Here is a 24,191-nt window from a genome sequence, read left to right as displayed (position 1 = left end):
CTGTGATTATTTTCTCGACCAATCCTAAGGCTCGCAGTTCAGCTTTGAAGACGATGACCTTTAAGTCTTCAGCCACAGCAGAAAGTAACCTGTTTGGGTGTGGCCAGCTCTGGAGGAAATCACAAATGTGATCTGCATGGTAGAACACTGCAGCAGCATCGTAAAATAAAATATTAAAACGGTTGCCCTTGTAAGGTTGCAGCTTCAGGGTTTCACTATGTCCACCCAAATATGCCAGAAAGTGGGATGCTATACCCGACTCTTCGCAGCCGCGAGGATGAAAGGCTTTTACCGCTGTTCTCACCAATCTTGCTGCTGCACTTTCATTGGAGTCTATGGCAAAGATAGGTTTGTATGAGTCGAGTGCAATTTTCTCGAAAACCTTCAGAACTTTGTCTGACTCACTGGCAAAATTGGGCAGTACATGCACTTTGCAAAAGAAACTAAAAACTTTGCCGAGGTCATCTTTCTTTGCCTCTGACAATACATTCCAATTTTTGGTTGCTACTGGTAACACCTTCTTTTTTAGTATTTCTAGCTGTCTGTTAAATGTGGCAGATGTTGGGCCTTGATCCGACATAGTGCAGTTCACACTGGATATTAACTGTGCAACCAACATTTCCTTGCTTGAATCCTCACCAGTACACGTTTCGGCAATATTATCGATAATGTCCTCAAATGAGGACATTATGTCACTTGTTGTTGCTGCTGGCATTTGCTGCATTCCCAGGGTCATGGTCCTTCCAGTGGAGAGTGTCACTTGGTAACCCTGGTAATGTTTATGGAATTTACTTGTTCCATCCTGATGCAGACAGTGGCCAGTGGTGTTGAGCATCCCTTCAGCAAGCTGAGCAGCAGCCAAGTGTTTAGCTTCTAAAAGTAGGGTGCTTTTCAAAGCATTGCTTGGTAAACGTCCTATCTCCTTTTTGGTAAGTTTCTGTAACACTGTCTTTATGACAGTGTTAACCGAATTCATGCTCACATTTAATGAAAGCAAGTCCATAATGACTTCACGGACTTCGTCGGTGTACTTGCCATCACAAAATGTCTCTATTTCTTGATCTTCAAGTAGATCAGACAGTTGCTGCAGCTCTGCATTCTCCCTTTCCAGTTCTTTTATTCGATGATGAAGCTCAGCTGTCAAGTCGCTCCGGGCTCTTCTATCTTTCATTTTGTAATAACTTAATTGCTTCTGTAGTCGTCGCTTGTCTTCCTTCAGTTTTCCTATCTCATTTTTCACTTCATTAAACTGTTCATTCTGTGTGTCTAGTTTTTCTCTGACATCAGCTATCTCACACTGTAGCCCTTCAATTGCTAGTTGACTTGACTTGTTTACTTCTTGTAGTTTACTGATTGACTCATCACGTCGTTTTATTTTTTTATTCAAGTTTCTTGTGTTGTTACCACTTTTCTTTGACTTTAGCAAAATAAGTTCATTTTGTGTCTTTCCAGTAATTCAGCTTTTTTCTCATAATCTGAACGTAATCTTGCATATTCTTCTGGAGAACAGCGGACATCTGGGTCTAACATCTGATTTGTTAGTGTATGCAATACACGAAGCAGGTCTTCATATTTTTTCTCCACAGCTTCCAGGTCAGCTGACAGTGCATTATTTTCAGCAACAGCAACATTAAGTTGACGTTTTAGATTTCTTTTTTCATTACAGGTTGCCAGGAGTGCCCTTGGATGACTTGACGATGGACATGCCTCATTCAAATTAGTCTTAATTGGAATATTGAATTGACTGTTCATAAACATTTCTTTTGCAGCTTCTTGTCGGTTGCTATTAAGTTTACTAATTTTATCGTATATGTTTTTACTTTTATTGTAGATGGTTGCATCAGAAGCACCCCCTTCTCTGATGGTGGGATAGACATCCCGAAGTTTGGCAGCCACGTACCTCACATTGAAGTTGCCATCTTTTTTACTTCCAACAACCAGTGAATAGATATCTGCATTTGATATCTTTCCATCAGCACTGAAATAAATATAGGAAAAATATGTCATCGAAGGCAGCATGACATGTATGATAACATTTCAAAGCACATTTACAGTAACAGTGTTCTTAAATTTTCACAAGATTGACAAAATTACTTTGCTCACCTATAGGGAAAAATCAAAATTCAGGATGAAGTTTACAACATACAAAAGACTTTTTTTGTAATTGTATTACCTCTGTACACTTCAATGTGACAAATAAATATACATCTGAACAGGAACTTCCTTAGAACATTGATTTTACAGTATATTGTTCAGCATTAGAATCAGTTTTTGTTGATAATGTATCCTTCAACGGAACATCTCTATCCATCTTATAAATATTCAAAGTTGCCACTAGGGGGACGAAATTCTTTTGTTTTTATTCTCATAGAAAAACATGTGAAAAGGGCGCCCCCAATTACCGGCACATTACCGCGCAGTAAATTACAGGACGTCGTCTGCTTCACCAAAAGAAGTGACCCATAAACAGATAAAATCATACATTTTTCACTAAAATCTGCCCTCACAATATAAATTTTTTAATATTCAATCCAAATCAAACCAGTTTCAAGTAAATTTAGTGCCTTACCTCGGAATTTTCTCAATATTTCCCTCACTGGTTGCCATCGTGCATCGCCGACGCCACTTGCATTTGCAAACTTGTAGTTCACTGTTCAGCAGAGCACCAGTGACGCGCGAAAAGTGAGGCGGTACCATTTGGAAATATTCTGTTCCGCACAACAAATCCGTACATAATTTTGAAAATAACACTTTTTTCTTTGTCTATGATAATAAGTCATTTTACTAATCAATCGAACAGGCATTTTTTTTGCTTTTTTATCATAAAAAATCAACTTGTAAACTCTCATTTTGACCGTATTTCCTTATTTCTCGGCCGATTTTTACGTTTGACCCCTCAAAATGTACCCTGATCCCCCCTCTTTCACACAGTGTACGTTTTTTAATGGTACGGTCCGTTTTAGCAATGCGGCCGACTGCGTAAACTGATACCGCAATGTGACCTGGTAGCTGTGCCGGTGACCGCACGGGACCCGGGCTACAGTTGCACCAAATCTGAAATTCGTGACGTCGTTGCTCCGTAATGGGCAGTACTAACGCATTCATTTTTTTGCATATATTTGACGACTTATCAGGCAAAATATATGGAAAGTTTTGTTTCATTTTGATCATTTCTTGCTGTTTTATTCAGGAAAATGTGAAGCAAGGTATGCATTTCACACTGTGTCCGACTGAAATGATCACGTGACTGAAATCCCTAGCAGAACCGGACGTTGTGCAGTCGATCGGGTCCAGCTTCATTCCGTCCCCGACCCATTAACACCTCTTAATTATTCCAAGATAGATCGCACGCTGCTAATCCCGTAGACCCTTTGTTCTCTATCGCAGTTGCCTGTCCCGTTTTTCTCGAGGGTGTATGCCAGAACTAACACACTGATTGAGCTGAAATTTTACCCTTGTCATCCGTAGAGTGAGCTCTTTCAAGTTTGCACACAGCATTTAGATCGGTCACATTATTTGGCCGCTGTTATGGATTTTGCAAAAATCCTAATTTAATTTTTACAAATCTGCTTCTCCAGAACTATACACCGATTGAGCTGAAATTTTACTCATATCTTTTTTAGTGCAAGCTCTTTAAAGTTTGTGAAAGGCAATGATTGGTCAAGAAGTTTGGCCGCCATATTGGATTTTGCATAAAACGTACGATTACCAGTGAAACCTACAGTAGCTATGAGATCATGTTCATATTCCTTCTTTACAAGAACCAAAAGACCAAGCGTAAATATTGCACATAATATCATCAGTGCAAGAACTTGAAACCATGTTAACTGCTTGGGCCCCCACAATGCTGTTTGCAGCTTTAATTGTACATTTGAGTTCCAGTCCAGACAAGATTTCACTTTTCACAATAATAGCAATACATTTTTTAGATGTACAAGCTGAGTTGACAAGCTGAATTCTGTGTTTCTTAACATTCTCTGGGGAGTTGAACAAGAAATATTCTTGACATGAAAAAAATCATCACAAGTTAACATAAGTGGCCCTTAAAAGAAATAACCTTTTATTTTTGTGATCCACTTGTATGAGGGTTACATAACGGTTGCAATATTATGTAATGATTATTCTTGATGAAGTACTACTGAATATTGCCGTCATAATTCCATCTGTATACATGCCATAGCAGTACAAGAGCTGTTAAAGACATTTGATAGCCTTCATGGTATCAGTGCAAGACAAGACATTAATGGTAAGACATTAGACATGTAACCGCAGTACTCTGGTATTAATAACCAGTGTGCTGTCTGACAATTTCATCATTTAATGGATTGTAAACATTTCTTTCTGTCAGTCCTATATATTTATGTACAAGTTTTCTCACATCACTAAAGAGCAGCCTGTGTCTGTGACACATATGTAGCTTACAGGTTACACTTATAATCCAGTATATGATGCAGTTTTTCATAAAATGAAGTCCTCTGATTGCTTGAAATTTGGTATGCATATTCACAGGGATAAACTTACAGTTAAGGTAGCTTTCCACATTTACCTGGTTATTTTATGTGAAAAACAAGAAAATAAGTTTTTTCACTGAAAAGTATTCCTGTAATATTGATCTTCAAGTGTGAAAGTGAAGAATATCTTGGTCTGAAAGTTTCTCTTTCTGCGATCAAAATTTACAAGAGGAACAGATGCACTTTTTTATGTTTTAAGACTACTTTAAGTCTTGATTGGCAAGGGTTTAAGCTAAGCAGCAATGACACAGTATTGTTACATGCACCTAGACAACATCCGCTGTGAAAGTCCCATTGACACCTACCGTTCACTGCATGTATCAAGACCATCGTGTGTATGGGGCATAGGCTCATAGGGCAGAGCTTAAAATTAACTTTTTTTATAATCTGGTAGTCCACTTGGGCTACCATTTTCTGAGGTTGGTAGCCCAGTGACAATGGCTGGTAGGCCATACATATTTTAGTTAAGGAATTTTTTTTATTAACCTGACAAGAAAAAGCTATTTATATCAAGATTCTGCCTATGGAGTGAATGTGTAAGTCACTTGATGTGAATACTTGCACATCTTTAATACCCAAAGGAAACTGGTATACCGTAATTGACAAGAGTGACACTCAAAAGTTTAGCAACCTATCATTGCATTGACAACCCGTTTCATTCTCAGAATTGAATGCAAATTTTGATAGTCGTCATGGCAATGACGATGATTTTCTTGGCACAACTGCAGAAGGCTAAAAACAGACCGTGGGCTTTCTGTAGTAGGGAAGAGGCATAATTTCGGTGTCATTGTGATTGATACATTTTGATCAAAATGCAATGAAAATGTGTTTTCATTTGCAATCGTTTGCTGTGCCTGCCTTCCAAGTACATCAATTCAGATATTGAAACTCTGTTGCAAAGTTCCACCACCTGGTCATTTTTTAATTTGCATAGCAAAGTCATAGTCTGGCCTTTCTGCGTCCATGATATACCTGTAATTGTTCAGCATTCAAGGTAGAGACAGAAACAGCATTATATAAAAGAAAAAGGGGTCCCTGAAAGTCCAAAACAACCACACCGATGTCCAAGAGTGTAAAAGACAGCCCGCGAATGTCAGACAAAGGATCATACCACAGCTAAACTCTAACGCCAATCGCTCAATGATTTGTCATGTGATTAGAGCATTAGTAACGATACCGATGACACACAATTTTTTGGGACACCCCTCGACAAGAACAGCGGCTCAGATGATATGAAATTCTTGTCTAGGCTATGTCAGCCAAAGTGACACCAGAAAGGGTAGTCACCTCAGAAATGTGAAGGTAGTATGCATCTCTGAAGTGAAAGACTTAAACTTTTGCTCAAACTTTCCTCAAGGAATCTTTCAATCATTCTCTTTCAAAATCAAGAATAAAAAAAGGGGGTCACCGTGCAAATTTTTGCTACTGGCGAAACAAATTACCCAAGATTTGCCGATCTTAGAAATTCAAAATGGCCGCCATCCCTGTGTTATCCCTATGGAGAAAAATAAAAATTTTAGAATTTCAAAAAACTAAGCCAGTGAAAAGTTTTCTTTCACCAAAAGCTTTAAAATGAACCCCCACATGTGGTATATCAGAAGAGAATTGTAATAGTTTGAGAGGCCGAATGTCTGTCCCCAAGGTGCGTTCTACCTTAATGAGCAAATGCAAACTGTTGTTTGAGAAACGCTTGGAGTTGAATAATGTTATATATCTGTTTTTAAGCGTGTGAAGTTCAAAAAAAAATAGCAGGTGACTGATTTACAGGGTGGAGGTTCTTTCTGACCCTCATACACTGCCAATGTATATTACAAAAAAAGGCAGGTATTTTTATGTGTTGTCGACCAATATTCCATTCGCTATGTCAGTCATTATTGGGATCACTTTATCAGAACCTCTGAGACTATAAAAGCTTTTCCAAGATTGAATGCTGACATTAAATTGCATCATATTTACACTTGTGTAGGACGTTGGGCATCGAGATGCTATAGCAATTCCAACAGTTGGATCAAACAGTTAATACTCTGTCCAAATCTTACAGCTAATCCTTTATTAAGTCATCTGTCACTGTACATTGTGATCTGAAAGAAAACATCGCCATGATGTTTCCTTTACAAAAAATTCATTGCGACGCGTTAATTTTCTTGATCAAACAACAAAATTCATGGTAATAGCTTTCAGGTGATATATAATACTTGGGTAAAAAATTTAATATACAACTTGACAGTAGTATTCATGTTTGAAAAGAAATCGTGCCAAACTGAATGCAAGTCACATGTACTTGACGCTGTGTTTACTGCTTTGGAAAGTGTTACTGTCTGTCAGGGAAAGGGATAATGAAGGACATTGTATCATTACTGATCTTATAAACATACCTGTTCTATGAAATGACATTTCTTCCTTAGAAGTTTTAATTCTACATGATTTTCCATTTTTTGCACTGTTGAGGCTCTTCGGAAAACAGAGAGGAAAATACGTTTTCCATCCTATTTTGATGATAATCTGTAATGCAGTGTTGCCGCCAGAACGCGCCCTTGCAACAATGTCCCCAAAACCGAACCCGTTGTCCTGCACTCTTGCGTACTGCGGGTCACCTCGGGCGCACTCGTGAGTCGACTGTGATGGGTGTAGTATACAATTAATATCTGTTACTGACGATGATCTTTGTTTTGCATAATTATTTTGAGGCTTACACTTACATACTTTCGGAGCTAGCTATATGATTAAAAGTAATTAAAACGCTGCACTTGACATCATAATTTGCTTGACTGTAGTCCGTCTGAGCTCTGATTTGCGGCAGATATGGTATACTGCTTCAATTGCCTGAAATTCAAACATAGCGACGCAGTCCCGGTAGCTTGAATTTTGTTCAGTGAAACTAATGTGTTACGAAATACTGCAAAATTTTATTGACTACTGCTTGTTGTCCCCAAAATTTACAAAATGTCCCCAAAAATAAATGGTAGTGGGACACAGTGTCCCCTGATCTAAAATTCCTGGCCGCAACACTGGTAATGTACTTTTCTTGGTAGGATGAACTAAAAGATGGTAGCCATGGGTTTCAATTTCAGATTTGATCAATTTGGCTTTCAAGGACAACATTTTGTGGTTTGACCCCCAATTTTCATTGTAAGGGAGAATAAAGTCATGTACATGAGCACAGTGTTTGACTTTAGAGCGGCATTCTAAGTACAAAGGTTATATGTACTTACTGCTTTGATTTCATAAAAAGTTGAAGGAGCACTATTGTTTTTCTCTCCGGCATGAATGGAGGTCTTTAATCTGGAATTTAGTGAACAATGGCATGTTCTTCACAAACAACATTTAAATTGCAGACTCAAGGAAAACATGAAAGTTTGAACACGCAGTTGTTCACAGCCAAGCTGAAAGACCTGTTGTCATGTGCATAATATTGTTGGCACCTTTAGTTATTAGGATGTAACAACCACTTCAATGTTGTTTCCTTTCCTTCCAGACCATCAATACTGTCAGACTGTCAATATTCCTGATGAAGATGGTTTGAACTGTATTTGGCCACTTTCTTTCGGTGAACTTTACGCATGTGTCAAAACTGCCAGCAACACTTATGGAGTGGTTACAGTTCAGAACAACAGTCTACAGTGTTTAAAGTGCAACTCCAAATCTTGTGGTCATACCAAGCAACTGATGACAGTAATTGAAACTACTGACAGCCCTTCATTGTTGATTAATAATTTCCGGATTGCTCTTCAAGAAAGTGGCACAAGTGTATTCAACAGTCATATTTTAACTTCTACCTCTGATGTCACTATTCCATACAAATGTAAACAAAATATGCGTGAACTTATGACACCAGAATTCACAAAAAAACACATTCTTGAGGATGGATACATCGTACTATTTGCTAAAGTGTCAACGTGTCCAGACTGTCACAAGAACAATGAGAGCACAGAGGTTGAGTATTTTTGCTCAGAGCCTCTAATGTTATTTACCCATAATCAGGTCCTTCCTGTAAAAGGTAGGTAATATTTTATATAGTGATATACTTTTAATCTTTATGGCCCTGTTACGGTTTTTGCGGACTGAGGTTGTACGGCAGAAGGGCCATAGCGTGCAAGGGCCTGCAGGCTGTATAACCGAGGTTGGCAAAAAAGGTTTTATCATATACATTATGAAATGATAAATATGTAATTAAAAATATTGTGCAAAGATTTAGAGATGGAAAAATTCATGCAATATGTCATACATTTATTGCCATTTTGGTACATTTTTATTTTGAAAAGCGGCGGCTATATCATCACCTTTCATGACGTAATTTGTTTACCTATAGAACTTAAAGCAATGTGTGTGTATCAACAAAGAATGAGGCGTAAACCAAGGTGTAAGAAGAACAACGTAGTATAACTTATTGTAAATTTCATCGCACCTGGACAGACAGGGCATGGTAATATAATTCCAAATGGACCATCAAGTTTTTATCTTAATAGTCCATAATTGAAAACTAGTAATTTATGGATGCAGGAGAATTGTTGGTGGTACAGATACAAATTGTGTATGCACCAAAATTTTCAGTTATAGATTGGGCCAAAGTAATTAAATTCTTCGTTTTTCGTCTCAACCTCCTTAGTTTTTTAGCTCATATTTGGTGTTATATATAAATACCAAAAAGAGCTTATATGATGAGTCTGAGTGGCGTCTGTATGTCTGTATATTTGTGGGTATGTATGTGCGGATGTATGTCCGTCACACACACAGGCTCCCATACCACCAAAGCTACCGTCTCAGTATTTGGTGTACAGGTAGATGTAGGGGTCAAGATGTGAATTTGTTCAAATGAACACATCAGTGTCAAAAATGTGCAAATGAGGTGAGAAAAAGGGAAATCCTGCAAATGTGCAGGAGTGGTGGCAGTGTACTGAATCAGCCCACACATCTGAATAAGAGGATTTTGACCTTTAACCTACTGGTATTTGTATGCAGGGTACCTATTATGTTTGGGAGTGTTAGCAGTAACTGAAACAGCTAATTGGTCATTTCCTGTCATTGTTTATGAACTGTGGCATATTAACAGATCTGCTGAAACCATGGATGTCTATTTTTGTACATCCATGCTTGAAAGATTCTCTGCTATGCATGTTGCTAAAGTTGACCTTCAGTACCTAAAGTTTCAGACCTTATTTACTTTTGTCATTCTTAATTTTCTGGTTTAAATATTTCTTGTTGTTTTTCTGGTTGTACTGTGCAGAAATTGTCATAACATCAACGTATAATTTTCCTGCACTTAACAGATAGAAATAACACTTATTGTTGATCTTCAGTATGTACCAATTCTGATGAAATTTGAGCAACACCGTATAATTGCGGTATTTTTTAAAGTTTTCATGAAAAACACACAGTGTGTTGAATAGGAAATTTTAGGACATAACCGCTTAGCTTTTCTGAACTAAAAATATTGTTACAATTTTTAGCTCATATTTGGTGTTTATATAAATACCAAAATGAGCTTATATGATGAGTCGGTGGCGTCTGTATGTCTGTATGTATGTGCGGATGTATGTCCGTCACACACAAAGACTCCCATACTGCCAAAGCTACTGTCTCAGTGTTTGGTGTACAGGTAGATGCAGGGGTTGAGATGTGACGTTGTTCAAATGAATACGTCAGTGTCAAAAATGTGCAAATGAGGTAAGAAAAAGGGAAATTCTGCAAATGTGCAGGAGTGCTAGCATACCAATGACTGAAACAGGATATCCACTGACCTATAATCATTTCCTGTCATTGTTCATGATATTAACAGACCTGCTCAAACTAAGGGGCGGACCATTAGATCTTGGCAGGGGGGGGGTCGCAATGAATTTTTTTTGCAATTGTAAATTTCTAAACAATTTTTTTTCCAAATGAGAAAAGCTGTGCTAATTTTTTTTTTGGAGTAAATTTTCAGATTTATAATTAGGATACAATGTACATCCATATCACTGGTGCAAATAAGATTGCGTGCTGTCACTACAACATACATATGGCCTAGTGATTTATATTGCTGATAGATTTTGCAAAATGTTGCAGATCATCTTTTGACAAGCTTAGAAGCTGTTTGCAAAAGTTGCTCAGAGCAATTCTCCCCACTGTAACCGTATGAAACTCTTCCAGTCATGAAAACTCCGTACAGATACATTGGTCATGAGAAAATTATCCCATGATTCTACTTCCTCCAAAGGCAATACATTCTAATCCTCTTTCAGGTACAGCGGCCTGAAATCACCAAAGTGCGCCGGCAAACTGCGCCGGCGCATTTCAAACTGCGCCCCATTTTGCGGCGGTATATACATGCATACAGTTTGATGAAGAGACTCAAGATTACTTCCATAACAGAGTAGACCATATCATGAAGTGGCTAGCACAACACACTCGAGCAGGTTGTCCAGAGAATATAAATCTGAAAGCCTTCAAAGTTACTCAGGAAGATGCCAACGTTAGGCTGACGTTTGCTGCATTCAAAGGGTTAAGGAAATAGTCGGTTGAAGATGCTGAGAAGCTGTTGTCCCGTGCTGTGGCTGACTTCATGCAAAGAGAGAGATATGAAGAACTTCACAGTATGTCAGAGTGATAGCAGCTTGGCATGAAGCCAGTGATGACAGAGGCTTAAGTCAACTACCGGTACAGTGACAGAAGTATAATCTTGAAATGCTGAACTACGTGCACGTTGTCTCAGTTTCCACAGTTATTTCCTGAGCCACCTCTGGAACACATACCATATCTTCTTCAACAACATCATCATCACTAAGACTTAACTGGGACGGATGCAGCATTTCCACTGAGAGTAGACTGTGGCATGGTTGTTGCATTATCACTGAGGGAGCCCTGTGACATGCGTACTGTACACATTCACTGTCGACTGGTTGTTGCTCACTGCCAACACTTGTATTTTCCTTGAATTGCCTTGGGGATTCAGCCAGCTCTTGTTCTGGAACACTGGAACTAAATTTTTCTTGGTCATGATATAGAACCGTAGCATTCTGAATCAAGTGGTGTCGTACAAGTCTCCAACAGTACATGTGTAGTATTGTACTAAATTCTCCAGCATCTCTGAGCTCTACATCCAACTATTTGATATTTCCTCGCTTGGACATTCCATTTGGAAAAAAAGACTTTCCCAATGCTGAGACGTTCATCTTTACCAGTGGGCTTTGCTACAGAGATGCATCTTGTACCACCACCTTTTCTGGTGCAGACATGTCTTTAAGCATCAACACTACGATCAAAATCCATCCATCCTATCTCAACTCTACGTTTACGCTTTGCAGCATTCCTGTTACCAAATGGTCTTGGTCGACCCATCCCATAATTTGTACTCAGGCTTCTTTCACTATTCTCTTTGTCTTTATCTGATTCATCTCTCTGTCTGCCATTACGAAGATGGAACCTTTTACGAATTTTCCTCAGTAACTCTGTCTTCTTACTTTCACTACCAGGGACAGACTTTACCACTTTGCAACAAAAATCTTTCAGAGCTAGGCGGTCACCATATGATTGATGGTAATTAGTTTTCCAACTGTCTGTCATCCATTAAACATATCACGCCTGGATCGATCTGAAAATACATAGAGTGATAATAGATGTCACTACCTTATTCAACAACAGTGCAAAATGATAAGGAGGTTAATTAAAGACAAGCCAACCTGGTAGCTGATAGAGCTACCCTAAAATATTTGACATAACACATGAGAAATTTTTGTTATCAGAATAAGCCATGTTTACTACCAGACAGCCATTTTGGATGTACACACAAAAAATCAAAGGCAGCTTTACCCTTTCCCTGTTGCATTCATCTATGGTTATCCTACTAAACAATTTAAAAGTTGGACAGCCATATACATTTTTCTAATTAAGTGTTTGTGACCATGATGGTTAAATTAGGTGGGTCACTGATCATGAGTGAGTGAAGTGTGCACAGCAATGAAAAGTTGCAAAGTTACAATTGAGGTGAAAGGAATAGGAGTTGTATTTCCTATGAACATTTAATGTCTATAAATATGAATACACTCATTTTCAAATTAAGTCACTTGTTGTAGTTTCCTCTCCTTTATAACAATGGTTTGAGTAAAAATTAAGTTTCTGATAGTAAAAAAGTTACATTTTACCATAATCAAATAAATTTTATTTGCATGTGTGTTTTTGTGTGTTTTGCCAGTTTCAGAAAATGTGTATACACCATGAGTACAACAAAAATAAGTACATAAACCTATACCTTTCCGTATTTGAGGTAAGAAATCTATACTTACCGTACAATAGACATACAGTAGAATTTTTCTGTACATGTTACAATTTTAATAGTATAAAATAATGTGATTTTTGTTTACTGTCTTGATGCAAGAAAAGTGATTCTCTGAAAATGTAAAAGCTGTTTCACTTATTTTGACATTGCAGTAAATGTTATGATAATTTTCTTTTTTCAGTGACATTGAGTCCATTGCGAAAGGGGACAGTTGTTACCTTCAGGCTGCTGTGGACAGTTGACTTGGTGTGGACAGTGAACGTAAAGACTGCACTCAAGTTATTGTAGAGCCTACAGGAAGGCATTCAAGAAGGATAGAAGAAAATGTATTGGTTGAGTGTGAAGCAGGGTGGATTACACAGAAACGGTAAATAAATTAATGCTAAGGTTTAATTTTGAATGTCTTCATGTCAACATACATGTATGTAAACTTAAGATCAGGGTTATTGTATGTTAGAGGGCATAACATTGTGAAGAAATAGAAGCTAGATCTCGACAGCAAGCAAGGTGGGAAAAATCGACTGAACACATACAAAATGTAGCTGTTACTTTTCAGAAATGAACCACATAGTCTTTGTTTGCCATCCTCCAATTTCACATTGTGCTTGTTCTCTCTTAATCATCCTGAAAACTACGCAAAATTCCGTTTAAGTCTGAAGGAATGCTCTGCCCTCATTTTGGCTGGTGCATCAAACTACAATGTATGGACTCATGCATCGTGTGAACAAAGAAATTTCATACATGTAGCTTTTTCTCTTAAGTTGTCAACTTATAAATATAATATCCCATCAGGAAAAAATAGTGACAACATCACTGTTCGCTCCCATATAGTTATCAAAACAAGTTAACATTTGTATGAAACATGGACATACATGTACAGACAGCCTGACATACACAGACTGGCACAGAGTGATGACATTGACCCCAAGTGTGCCTTGGCCCATGGAGAGTGATAAAGATATAACAAACAGCTGAATGTAATGATAAAATAGTTAAGTATAGGCCTATACAGGCACTGAGAGTGAATATGTTACAGCAATTTGATTAGTTTCTTTTCCTTTTCTACTTCTGTGATAATCTTTAAGACAATCAATCTGCAAGGCAGTTTGTGTATTGACAAATATGTTATCTTTTACAAGCACACAGTAAACTGTTCTTGATTTTTCATTTACAATATTTGACATGGACTGAAATACATAACATGCAACCAATGTTTACACTTTGCCCATACACCAGATACATGGAGAAATTTCAACATAAAATCATCAACTCAGAAAACCCTATACAGGGAAAAGTAAACATTGTTTTCTTCCAGAACAGCTGGTGCATCCACATCTGGAACAACTTACAAACTTAACCAATTACACAAGGATGATGAAACAAGAGTTAAAGTTAAACTGTGGTGAACTTGACTATTCCTTTCATATCCTTAACTAACTTGACATCTTAAACTAAATACACTGCATGGTTAATTACGCACAAAAATACATCGGGGTGGACCATTTGATGAGGAATGGTGTCTGGAAGATCGATGAGGTATATTATCTTTTTTATCCAATCCATTGTACATTCTTTTTTCCCCACTCTCCCACCTTTTCTTTTTATCAAACCTTCTCTGGCTGAATTTTTTATTGGCATTTGTTTGGAATTTTTTCAAAATCTGCCAGGATTTTTTTACCGCATTTCAACACCAAATAAAGTTAACCATATCAAATGCTTACTAAATCACCACATTATATACTCTTAGTTCCAGTAGGTATAAAATTACCAAAAAAAATCTTAAAAATACAAAATGAAAGATATCCCAGTAAAACTGACAGTTTCGCAAAGTTGCCCCAACAATTCAAAATTTCGGATTTCAACTTAATTTCAAAATATCTTATTAACAAAAACCCTGTGAACCGGTTTACTAAATATCAAAGCAATCAGACTGGTAAATTTTGAGAAACAAATTTTTTGACCAAAAATGAGAAAAATTGCCCCCCAAAATATAAAATTGCATATTTCATCCTAATTTTAAATATATCTAATTAACATAAATCCTAGGAACCTGTACACTAGATATCAAAGCTACCAGATCACAAGTTTTAGGAGAAAAAATTTTTGACCAAAAAAGGCAAAAATTGCCCCCCCCCCCCCAGAAAAAAATTGCCAGTTTCAACATACCTTCAATACATTATATTGAGATTAATCTTAGATACCTGTATACCAAATATCAAAGCTATCAAATTAGTAGTTTTTGGATAAAATTTTTTTTTATCAAAAATTGGGAAAATTGCCCCAAAATTACAAATATGACAATATCAATACAATTTGTTCAAGCATGACTGAGGTCATTCTGAGGAACATGAATATGGAGTTTCATAGCAATCAGACGAGCGATTTCAGAGAACAACATTTTATGACAAAAAACTGAAAAAATACCCTAAAAATACAAACATGCAAATTTCATCCCAATTTTTGCACACATACTTTAGAATACCTAAAGAAATCTGCATACCAAGTTTCAACCAAATCTGACAACTGCTTCCTGAGTTTTAGCCATTTGCAGGATTTTTCCTTTTTTCCCCCTTATTTGTATATTTTTGGCACTGACATGTTCATTTGAACAAATTCACATCTCCACCCCTAGGTGCACCTGTACACCAAATACTAAGACAGTAGGTGCTACGGTTTAGGAGTTTTGGATGTGGACGGACATACATACATACATACATACGTACATGTACCGGTACATACATACAGACAACATTTTTCCACCTTATATGAATACCTCCCATTTGCATATATACATATACATATTATATGGGAACTAAAAATGCACATCAAAATAAGTGTTTGAATCAGATCTCAAATTACACCACAATTCAAAAATGTAAACATTGGTACAATGGTCAACGATGTGAAAACTTCAAAGTTCCATTAGCTGATACCTTTGAGCAATATTTTTCAGTATTATATTTCTAGGTATCATTACATTTTCAGCTGATGAAATACCCACTATTCAGCTCATCCAAACAGGCTATATTTATACATTAAGCATTGTTATAACTGAAAATTGAATTTAGGTCAGGCCAAGATATTACTTTTTCGAAAATAACAATGGTCATTAAACATACACACACACATACCGGTATACCGGTATATATATATATATATATATATATATATATATATATATATATATATATTATATATATATATATTATATATATATATATATATATATATATATATATATACATGTATATATATATATATATATATATATATATATATATATATATATATATATATATATATATGACATACTATAGGAAGAAGAAACTGTTACAATCGTCAATACATGGAACCAGAATGTACTTATAAAATAGTTGAAAATAACAGCTAAAGTCCGTTTTAACATTTTTCATTTTTTCACATAGTGGTGCGGCATGGCAAATCCATTGTGCATTTTTTGATAAAGCACCAAATTTGGCTCAGATGTGTCTTATTATGAGTTGAACAAATTCAGATACCGAGCCACTGAAAATCTGTTGAAGCGTTGCCATGGCAGCCATTTTTCAAAATGGCCGGCAGACAAGGTATTTCTCACCTAGTAAATGTCAAATGCACACAGCGTTGAGTAATTTTGGGGTGAATATTTTCAATTAGAAATTATGGGAAGAGTAATTTACAATTTTTTTCAACTTTTCTTAATCGTCTGACTTGTAAACGGGTAAATACAGACAAAAACACAATTCATATGCATAAAATGTACAATATTAGATACTATCAAAGGACGACACTATGTCAGCAGTCAAGAAATATTAGGCCATGGGCTAGAGGGGTACATGCACCTCTAGGATATCAAACTGTTTTTATAGAAGCCTTAGGATCTGTAGAATATGAAATAAAATTTTAACAGATAAAAGGGATGCAATAACTTTCATGGTTTTGTTTTGAAGAGTACCGCAAAATCACTATTTGCGCATACCCACGTGCATTTGTCTTGTTGTACTACAACATGTCAGTCATCTGCTAAGCTTTTTTAACATAACCTGACTTTTTGGTATCATTAGAATGGAAATTTATTCGTCTTTAAAATGACATATGTAATATGCAATATGTACCATAGATTTTTTTATGGAGTAGAACCAAAACTTACCCGATACCCCAAAGTTTGCCATGCAAATTATAGCTAATGTCAAATTATACCAATGTTTTACCTCGGCATAATACAAAAAGGCATTGCTTTGTATGATATATGTTTATTTGCTACAGGGACATGTTTATCATGTGAAATAGACTTTTGACAGAAAAAAAGATTGGGATGTTATTCTTATCCGATTTTTTGCGGTAATAAAATGTTTGTTTCACTTCGGATATATGTTTGGAAGTTTGGATTAGTGTGTACGGTAATGTTTTGTTTGTGTACAGAAAGATTATGGCGAGCCGCAGCCGGACCTCTGGTGTTTCAAAGTTGATTGAGTGGCCCTTTGGTGCTTGCGTTTCGAAACCCATATGGTTTCTCAACATTCGCAGTGTAGATTCTTTTCTTAGTTTGCTATTTGTTCTGTGTCATCACTGTCTACATAGTTGTGTATAAAGCTGAGTAAATTGCCTTACGTATTCGCGTACGTAATATTTTGTAATCTTTTAATGACAATGCCCCGACCTTAAAGTGTCTGGTTTTATGGTAATGTGTCTATTGCTTGCAAGCTTGTTTATCGATTCTTTGGGTACGAGAAATGTTTTGTTTCCTTGTTTGAAAGGATATCTCTAGAAGTGCAAGTTAAGTAGCTTCCAGTTAACCTTCAAGTTTTGTGTTCTCTGTTATTCAGGGAGTCTAGTTTTATTTTTCTTTGAATGGGTGTTGTTGCGATTGTTTTTGTCTCATGATGTAGCGTAGTCTCATTTTACGACTATATTTACTGAAATCCTGTCGGAATGAATTTTAGGCCTTTGCCTACTGCTATTATTTCGGTGTTTGTTAGTTTGAGCGATGATAGGTTCCTGATGAATTTCATGTTGTTTGTGGCTGAGACTTTGTTACTGGCAAAAGGAAGTTAACACCTCAAAAGTACAAGGGCCATACAAAATTATTGGAAGAGCCCTTCAGACCAACCGGGTACAAGTTTCCCGAAAAGTGCCAAGTACATCAGACTAACTTAATATTTGAGGAAAAACATCGGGAACAATGAAACTAGTCCATGGGCCATAATCCCAAACCGGTCAATTTTTGTGTGGGCGCGGTGCTGGAATGATCATATTTCATACATCGTGTATTCTGCTCCTAAACTTGATAGTACACAATTTTTTATTCACATGCAAAAACATGGTACCATAGTCATTAAATTGTATTACTCAATTTTCTTTCATTTTAACAAACATGAAAGGTAGGGAAAGCAAAGCTTAAACACAATCCTGCACTTTTGTCAGTGATGTCCGTGCTTGGCATTCCCTGGTCCTGTGCTTGCTTTTGCATGGCTCGTCAACCGGCGAATATTTTATTCCTCTCCATGGTGTTTACATAGGCTGAGACAACAAGTTTAAACGACAATCCTAGACTATTGCCAATCATATTTTGGTTATCCACTTGACACGTACACCCAAGACCTAAGGAAGGTAGTGTTGGGTGGCCAATTATCTGATCAAATGTGATGTATTCCTTCTTATACAAATAGTGACACTCTAGTCAAGATTGAAACATAAACCTCAGAAATTGGCTAAGCAGAAGATTGGTTTAACAAGAGTCTCAAAATCATGATTTTACAATACCCTTCAAAACATGACTATAACAGCTATTGCATTCTAATATGTTTTCTGTTAAAAGTCTATTTCATATTTATGACGCGTCCCGGTAGTAAATAAAAGAGATTTCATACAAGGCAGTGCCTATTATTATATGTCTAGGTAAAAGGGTTGTAGAATTTGAGATAAGCAGTGACATTAATTTTCAATAAAGTTTGGAGTATGGCTAATTTTTGGTCATATTTATAAAACATTGGAAGATATTGCATATTACAATTTGTCATCTGACGAAGAATAAAATTACTTTCCAATGTTACCCCATAAACCATGTTATGTTAAAATATAAGCTAAGCAGATGACTTACAAGGAGACACGCTTAACAAATATTCGCAATACTTTGACTTTAAGGTACCCTTTAAACATGACTGTAACAGCCATTGCATCCCAATAGTTTTGCTGTTAAAAGTCTTTCATATTTTGACATATGCCTGTAGCAAATACAACATATTTCATGCAAAGCATTGCCCTTTGTAATATGTCTAGTACAAATTGGTAGAATTTGAGATAAGCAGTGCCAGTAATTTGAAATGTAAAGTTTGGGTATGGGGTAAGTTTTGGACATATTTTATAAAAAATGTGGAAGATATTGCAAATTACAATATGTCATCTGAAAGAAGATACAATTACTTTCCAATGTTACCCTATTAGCCATGTTATGTTACAAATCGAGCTCAGCAGATGACCTACAAGAAGACAGGTTTAACGAAAACGCATTAGAGTTGGCAATACTATGATTTTGCGGTACTCTTCAAAATATGACCAGTATAGCTATGTAGGAACACATATCCGAAACGAATCTAAGACAAACTCGACACAAATTAAACATTTGGAAAGTAAGGTGGGGAGCCTCTTTCACATTTTTTAACATACGTCAGTGGCGCTGTTGGTAAATTCTAGTCGGGTGGAAACCGCATAATTGGAACAGCCGTTCGTTTGCGAAGACGACCAAAAGGTGCCAAGCGTACCTTCCGTTAAAGAAGAAAAGTAAACTATGCATAACTAATAGACGGGGTGCAGAACGTCGTTTCAGGCCAGATCGACGGTTTCCACCCCGTCAAGTTCTGTGTGGGCGCAGGGCTGTCATGATGGGCATGAATCTATATTCGTGCAATAGACCATTGACGTGACATTGAAATAACTCTTAAACTAATTTATAGATCATGAAAGTTATATCAAATTATACAAGATCGGTCTCTTAAATGAATTATGAAAAGCAATGTATAAAAGTCAATGTATAAAACGTAATATATATATAGCCAAAAATAACATAAAATATGATCGTGTTCTCCACGTGGTCAAATTATAAATGGCGCCACTAATTGTAGTTTACATGATAAATCTCTAAGAGGACAATTATGGTGACATATAAGAGATTTTCCCCCAAAATGTTATTGCTTTCAGCGTTCAAACTTAAAAAATGTTTTACAGTAATATTATTATGTTTTTGTATGTAGACCTATGTATGAATGTAGATGAACAAGAGTGAAGGATTTGGTTAAATTCCCCGCACAATTTTCCATGTTAGGCCTTTTGAGCAAGAACGCCCTGCAAAACTCGTCAATGGCTAATTATAAAGTTTAGAAACGATAATTAGAGTGTCAAAATATTGCTCATATTCGACGTTTCTACTCAAGAACCCCCATCCATTGGCAGAACATGGGACACGCTGTTCTTACACTCAAACTCTTCATACCCGTGGGCCGATCTAGGCCAATAGTTTGCAAAATCTGGTGAGTGTGCCGTACGTGTAATGCACACACAACAGCTACAACTCTAAAAAATGGTTGAAACATGTGCATCAACGATTACAAATAAAAATACAATAAAAAACTCTTAACGGTACCTTCTGAAAGTCTACTTACAAAGGACAGCTAACAGCTGCTCATCGTAAAAAAAAACATTAAATTTGGCAATTTTGAATCTTCCACTTTGGCCTTGTGGCAGCCATATTGTCAATAATTTTATTAAGAGAACTTGCTTTTCATAGAAAATGAAATAATCAAACATTAAACAATGCAAATGGTAATCTTAATATGCATTTATTACGACGATACCTCCACTCTTCACCACAGAATCATCCGTAGAACAGCACCTATGGGATTTTACAGTTATTGAAGATTGCTATGTTTCAAAATGGCCGCTACACCAGAACAAGTCTCTATACTTATAAAAATATGCAATGGGCACTTATGATGGAAATACATCCACTATTCCCCACAGAATCATCCGTAGAGCAGCAAGTAGGGGATTTTATAGTGACTGATGGTCGCCATATTTAAAAAATGGCCGCCACACCAGAACGAGGCTTAATCTGTGGTGGCTCGGTATCCAAATTGATTGATATTATGATAATCTACATTCTTACCAAATTTCATGCTTTTATCATAAAATGCACAATTGTTATGAAAATTTTGCTTATGCCGCGCCACTAACATAAAGGGTTCGCCATTATTGTCCAGGATCAGTGCAGTTAACAGATGTGACATTCATAACAGGGATACCTCCTCTTATAATTCTTGATATATCATACCCAGCAGAGAGACAACAGCGATTTGAATCTATAAAAGAAATTCCAGCCAGAATACAGGTGAAGGGAAAGTGGTTGTAAGTTCTCATTGTAGAACTGTTTTAAAAGAAATGAATAATTAAACAGGAACTTCCCCTATAAAAGGTGGATTATCATAAATCTATGCAAATGTAAAAAATCCACATTACTGAACAGACATACCGGGTTTGGTCCCAGAACCCCACAATTCTCCCATGTTTTAGGCATTAACTTCATTGAATCTTGCACATGATGTCTGTGAATATATAGTGACTAAACCTGAGTTGAAAATTAACTGAAAAAATGTTCCTGTTTTGTCCGAGAACGCATATGCTTTAAAATGTGTTCCCTGTATGTCCATTTGACCCCTATTTGCATATGTCATGAAAATGCCCATCATGATTATTCAAAATTCTGATACGGTCAAAGCGGGGATGCTCTAAGAATTCAAAAGCTTTGCCCAGTGTATGTAAATGTCTGCGTCATCAGTAATCCCTATTGTGCACCCATGGTCCTGTAACTTTCAATTTAATTGATTACCTAATTAATAAACCAACCAACAAACAAATAAAGAATTAAATAATAGATAGATTACTTGATTAATATATATTACTTGATTAAATTTATTAATATATATTAATAACTTACTTACTTAACTATCGACAAGTTTAGAAATGTACTTTAATTAATATAGATGGCACACCTTAATTTAGTTTTAAAGTATTGCTCCCTTTGAACAGGTGCCATAATCAGCCAAGCTAGGGTGTCTTGTCAGTTTTGCGTTAACACATTCTTCAGTGAAATACACTGTAAGGCAGGAGAGCACATGTGTGTCTAAGGCTTTTAAGGCCAATGCCACACAGCAAACAGTACAGAAAAGACAGCCACGTACCATACAAATTAATCAGGTTACTTCACTTTTGAAATATTTTGCTCTTATTACATGTCTCTTGACTTAATTTGCACAATTCACAAATATCTGAAATGAAATTCAACAATTTTTTAAAACGGAATGTCATTTTTGCTAACAGCATCTTTGATTTATCTTCCCTCTTGTGTAGGTACTCACCTTTTGCATGCACACTGGGAGATGGTAGCCATTTCATATTCAAAGTAAAGAAAAGCAACACATGGTATATATATGATGGCCTGCGTGAGAACCTTAAACCAGGAACTGGTATGTTACACCTAGCACATGAGGTTAACACGTACTGAACATGAAACTTAGTATGCGCAGAACTTTGTAATAATGTTAAATATACTGTAAAATACACATTCAAATAGTTGACAGTTTATTTGTTTTGGGTCTGAAAGCATGTAATTTGATAAAATACACCACAAATAGTGCAACTCATTTTGTAAAGAACTGACTTGATAAATATGTAATTTTTAATTGTGGCTAAGATTTTTAATTGTGGCTTTTTACATGATTGCAACTCTATAAACAGATGCTTTCAAATGTTTTCTCAAATGGATGTATGGGGTGAGGGGATAGAAACTATTGTCTGTGTCACTTTTGACTCCCTTGCTTTGCACTTGATGATCACATTTTAAGAAACTTAAACTCCTGCAACCACTGGGTGCCTCTACAAAATTCTTTTTTGAACAATCTGAAAATTGAAAGGTGTATCAGATTTTCCTTTTTATAGTTGCAATTCTAACTGTCGTCCTAGCCTGTACTAGTTTGAAAATGACCAGTTTTCAAGTTAATTTTCAAAAGTCTCTTTGAATCATTCTTACAGTAAGCTCTGTTAGTGTGATTTGCTTGCAGTTGAAAACTGAACATGGTTTCCAAATAATTCTGAATTTTAAAAATCAAAACAACAACATGCATGGCGGTAATCTGTCGACTTATATTCATCTTTCTCAATTTTGTGTTTGAATCAGAGATGGCCATTTCTCAGTCATTTGAACCACTCCTTTAAATTACAGCACACCAGTTAGAATTCAATGAACTCAAAATATTTTTCAGTGATTTTTTACGCCACTCTGTTTTTTGTTTTTTTGCTAGAGATTATCTATTGAGGCAATCAACTTAGGCACTATTATGGAAAAGGATATTGTCACATCATGAAAATTTATTGAACCATCAGAGGAAAAATCACAGGCATGGTTTTCATGAATGTTGTAAAGTGACCTTGATATGCAAGCTTCAACCAGAAAGTTGTAGCATTTCAGAAATGATATTTCAAAGATTTGTCAAAGTGTTTGTCACGTAATCATTGCGTAAGTAATGGTCATAGTGGGTAAACTATGACAGGGTTTCCTCATATTTGGGCTTTTCCAAAATGTATACCGGTACTTTTGGGGTGTTTTGAGTTCCTAGAGTGGTAGAATTGTTTATGTTTTGAGAAGGTCTACTTTCATTGGTTGTAATTAAATTAAACTGAAATTATTAATTACAGGATATAACAATGATAACGCAAAATTCAAATGTCATATTCTATAAGCATGTCAGATGCCAACGGATTCATTCACATAAACAATTTTTCAAATGCTAAGCTTCTTTGATTTCAACTTTACTGCCATGCATGTTGTCATTTTCATGGGTTGCACCTTTAATAATCTTGGCTGAGATTGCAAGATTGGAATGTCAAAGTTCTTACAAGCTATGTATTTTCAGTCTTATTCATTCTGTTTGATACTATTCTGATGATCTCTATTGATGAAAATGAACCTTTAATTTATACTACAAGTGAGAAATAGGCCAAACCCGGAATTCGAATCGACCACGGTACAAACAAAGCCATGTGCGGAAACGCGCACAGACGTACGTGTATTTCCATACGCGTTCAGTACACATGTGGGTTTGTTTGTACCGGCATCACGTGATTATTTGGGCGTACTGAGTATGTAGAACGGCGTACGCATCGCGTCCCTTTTATTCCGGAGTAGAACCATTGCTGCTATACATACTGTTGACAAAACTGTATTATTCTTGGTGCAATGTAAAAACTACATTTTGTAAAAACATGTAGTATGAGGTGAAAACTATACTTTGTAAAACATGACGTCACAGCTCCTAAAATTCCACTTAATTATGTTGCTGTTAAATTGTTATATTTGTGGCACATTTTTCTGAATATCAATA

At 36.3% G+C, this 24,191-nt stretch overlaps 2 long non-coding RNA genes across 2 annotated transcripts in view; one reads left to right on the top strand and one right to left on the bottom strand.

Annotated features, from left to right (window-relative positions):
- The first annotated feature begins 8,379 nt into the window (after nucleotides 1–8,379).
- On the top strand, nucleotides 8,380–22,601 carry LOC139139846 (uncharacterized). The gene is made up of 4 exons (XR_011553889.1): nucleotides 8,380–8,508; nucleotides 12,944–13,129; nucleotides 20,995–21,156; nucleotides 22,162–22,601. It is a non-coding gene; the product is annotated as an uncharacterized lncRNA (long non-coding RNA).
- LOC139139845 (uncharacterized) overlaps nucleotides 8,502–24,191 on the bottom strand; it is a 228,949-nt gene continuing 213,259 nt past the window's right edge. Inside the window, exon 3 of the long non-coding RNA XR_011553888.1 lies at nucleotides 8,502–12,078. This is a non-coding gene — a long non-coding RNA (uncharacterized lncRNA). The remainder of the gene's footprint in view (nucleotides 12,079–24,191) is intronic.

This window comes from Ptychodera flava, chromosome 9 (assembly GCF_041260155.1).
Source record: "Ptychodera flava strain L36383 chromosome 9, AS_Pfla_20210202, whole genome shotgun sequence".
Lineage (NCBI taxonomy): Eukaryota > Metazoa > Hemichordata > Enteropneusta > Ptychoderidae > Ptychodera > Ptychodera flava.
The sequence above is the reverse complement of the archived record's forward strand: the minus strand, read 5'-3'. Positions and strand labels throughout refer to the sequence as shown.